This window comes from Nycticebus coucang, chromosome 3, assembly GCF_027406575.1.
Source record: "Nycticebus coucang isolate mNycCou1 chromosome 3, mNycCou1.pri, whole genome shotgun sequence".
NCBI lineage: Eukaryota > Metazoa > Chordata > Mammalia > Primates > Lorisidae > Nycticebus > Nycticebus coucang.
Genome location: NC_069782.1, coordinates 57489116 through 57493234, shown reverse-complemented (window position 1 = coordinate 57493234; position 4119 = coordinate 57489116). Strand labels below are relative to the sequence as shown.

The 4119-nt window shown below is 38.9% G+C and overlaps 1 pseudogene; it reads left to right on the top strand.

Moving 5' to 3' along the window:
* Positions 1–523: 523 nt before the first annotated feature.
* LOC128580946 (protein ZBED8-like) lies at positions 524–2633 on the top strand (annotated as a pseudogene).
* The last annotated feature ends 1486 nt before the right edge of the window (positions 2634–4119 follow it).

Genomic DNA, 4119 nt, shown 5'->3' with positions numbered 1-4119 from the left:
ACGTTTACTATGAAGGACATTACTCAGTTGTCAAAATCGGAGGTTGATAATAGTAACATATCTGTTAAATCCTCATTTGACTAGTTGTGGTGTGGTTATATAAGAACTCCTGACTCATAGGAAAACATACCAAAGCATTTAGGGCTAAGACATCGTATCTGTCTGTCTCCCTTTCTCCCCGCTGAAAGGGCAGATGTTAAATACAGGAAAATGTCAACATTTGAGGAGTCCACATATGGGCAAAGGGCATCAGAATTGTTTGTGCTGTCCCTGCAACTATTCTCTAAGTCAATGGTTCTCAACCTGTGGGTCACGACCCCTTTGGGGGTCAACTGACCCTTTCACAGGGGTCGCCTACAACCGTCAGAAAACACATATTTCCAATGGTCTTAGGAACCGAGACATGGCTCCTCTACCCGTCTCCAGACAGGTCCACCCACGTACGGATACGCCCACATACGAGTACCTGGCGCGATGATGTCATCATACAAATACAAGTGTATGTGACGGGGTTGGCGCCATAATGTGGACCAGTCACACTTGCGTAGAGAGCAGCTACTCTGCTAAAAGCAGCTGCTGTGTTGAAAGCAGCAGTATTGGAGGTAGAATGACACTTCATGAATTGTAATTATTGGGTAAATGTAAAAGCATTTACTGTAAAATCAACTACTGAAAAAAATGTCTGCCCTGGGAACGTAATCTGGATGCTGATCATTCTTTTTATATTCAGCTGTTGTCGTGAATACTTCCCCCTTGTGATAGTAACAGGTATGTAAAAAAAAACACAGAGAATGGTAAGTCATAGGAAAATTTAACGAACTGTATTGACTGAACTATGCCACGGATCGTCTTTTGTATTATTAAAGCTATTGCTATATATTTTCATTAGCAAAACACCCCATGACAATGGATTGTGTAGAGAAGAACGTTAAGAAAATATAGTGAGGATTTTTGACAGTACGGTTTTACCTCAATTACAGCAGGAATTGAGAAACTGCAATGTGTTATTTGTTGTGAAGTTCTATCAGCCGAATCTATGAAGCCAAACAAACTAAAAAGCCATTTTGATAGCAAGCCTCTAAGCTTTGCCAGCAAGGATACCAACTATTTTAGAAGCTGATGGACTCAAGAAAGCCGGACTTGACACTGGTGGCAAGTACCACAAACAAAACATAGCGGCCATTGAAGCTTCATATTTGGTGGCCCTCAGAATCGCCAGAGCTATGAAACCTCACACCACTGCTCAGGATTGACTGTTGTCAGCAGCCAAAGGCATTGTTCCAGTTATGATCGGAGATGAATTTGTTACGAAATTGAGTGCAATTTCCTTATCTGACAACACTGTCCGCAGAAGAATAGATGACATGTCAGCTGATATCCTTGATCAGGTAATCCAGGAAATCAAATCTGCTCCACTTCCAGGGTTAAGTATCCAGCTTGATGACTCTATGGACGTTGCAAACTGTTCCTGGTTTACGTGAGGTCTATGAATGATGGTAACTTTAAAGATGTAAACCTCTTGACATGACAACTACTGCACATGATGTATTTGACACGGTTCATTTACGAGAGAGCATATCTCTTGGGAAAAGGTTTGTGGTGTTTGCACAGATGGTGCTGCAGCTATGCTAGGATGTCGATCTGGATTTCAAGGTTTGGTACTGAATGAGTCACCAAAAGTCATCGGAACTCACTGTATGATTCATCACGTATTAGCGATGAAGACGCTGCCACAAGAGTTACAAGAAATAATGAAAAGCGTCATAAGTTCTGTCAATTTCGTAGATGTGATCACTTTAAACAGTCAACTATTTTTGCAACTGTGCAATGAGCTGGATGCACTGAACAATGCTCTGCTATTTCACACAGAAGTGAGACAGTTGTCAAGAGGAAAGTTTTAAAACGTGTTTTTGAGCTTTGTGATGAACTCAAACATTTTTTAACCAGAAGTAAGACCGCAGTTCGAAGCACTTTTCAGCAATAAAAGTGAACTGCAGAAAATAGCTTACTTGGTTGACATCTTTGCCATCTTGAATGAAATAAATTTATCACTGTACAGACCAAACACAACATGCCTTGATTTGTCCGAAAAGATGCAATCATTCCAAATGAAACTTCAGCTTTGGCAAAAAAAAAATTGGATGAAAATAAAATTTACATGTTGCCTACCCTATCTTTCTTTGAGGAACATGACATTAAACCAGACAAAAAGATTACGATAATTCCTGTGAAAGAACACTTGCACATGCTTGTAGATGAAATTTCATCGTACTTTCCAAATCTACCTGACACTCCATTTGCACTTGCCAGAAGCCCATTCGCAGTCAAAGTTGAAGATGTTCCTGAGACAGCACAAGAGGAGTTCGTTGAACTTATTAACAGCAATGCAGCGAGAACTGATTTCTCTACAATGCCAGTTACAAAATTCTGGATCCAGTGTTTGCAGTCATATCCTGTTCTGAGACTGAGTTGCGCCGCCGCCTTTCATTTCCAACAACATATCTGTGTGAAACAGGGTTTTCTAGCTTGTTGATTATCAAGTTGAGGAAGATGATCTTCGTTGTGCTCTTGCAAAGACTGCCCCGAGAATTTCTGAGCTGGTGAGAAAGATGCAATCTCAACCTTTGCACTGACGCTGGCTTTTTATGCATACTGTCGCGAAATGTAGCAATGTAGTTTATTGTTATATTAAGACTGTTACCCATGCTACACCACGCTTCAAAACAAAATTTCATTTATTTCTAATTAGAAATAAATATTTCACAATATGATTATAAAAAAAATTAATGTTTAAGTAATATACTTTGGTCAAAATTAAAACCAATTTATGTGAAGATTAGTCACTATATTCTTTTCTTGTTATTTTTTTTCTTCTTTTTCTTTCCCTCAGCCCTTCCCTCCTTCTATGTCTGCTCTCCCCTTCCCCCATGCCCCACTGTGTCATTAATTGTCTTCAAATCAAAATTGAATACATAGGATTCATACTTCTCCACTCCTGTGATGCTTCAGTAAGAATAATGTGTTCCACCTCCATACAGGTTAGTACAAATGCTGAAAAATCTCCATTTTTTGTGGTTGAATATATATATATGCCGCAGCTTACCGGCATATATATATATTTTGGCAATTGTAAACTGGGCTGTGATAAACCGACTAGTACAGGTGTCTTTATAATAAAAGTGTTTTTTTTTTTTTACCTTCTGGATAGATGCCCAGTAATGGGATTGCAGGATCAAATGGGAGGTCTAGGTTGAGTTCTTTGAGGTTTCTCCACAATTTCTTCCAAACAGGTTGTATCAGTTTGCAGTCCCACCAGCAGTGTAAAAGTGCTCCTTTCTCACCACAACCACACCAGCATCTGCAGTTTTGAGATTTTGTGATATAGGCCATTCTTGCTGGGGTTAGGTGATATCTCAGGGTGATTTTAATCTGCATTTCTCTAATAATTAAGGATGATGAGCATATTTTCATATGATTGCTGGCCATTCATCTGTCATCTTTGGAGAAGATTCTATTCATCTCTCTTCCTCATTGATGTATGGCGTTGTTGGTTTTTTTCTCGTGAATTGATTGAAGTTCTGTATAGATCCTGGTTATTAAGTATTTGTCTGATTCAAAATATGCAAATATCCTTTCCCATTGGGTAGGTGGTCTGCTTTGGTTGTTGTCTCCTTGGCTGTACAGAAATGTTACAATTTAATTAAATCCCTTTTGTTTATTATTGGTGTTGCTACTGCTATGGCAGTCTTCCTCATAAAATCTTTTCCCAGGCTGATATCTTCCAGTGTTTTTTCTATTCTTTCTTTGAAGATTTTTACTGTTTCATGCCTTAAATTTAAGTCTTTTATCCATCTTTAATCAATTTTTGTGGGTGAAGAAAGTTTCAGTCTTTTACATGTGGATTTCCAATTCTCCCAGCATCATTTATTGAATAAGGAATCTTTTCCCCAGTGGACGCTGTTGTTTGGTTTCTCAAAGATTAGGTGGCTGTAAGTTGCTGGTTTCATTTCCTGGTTTTCTATTCAATTCCAAAAGTCTGTATCTCTATTTTTGTGCCAGTACCATGCTGTCTTGACCACTATGGCCTTGTAATACAGCCTAAAATCCGGTATGGTGATA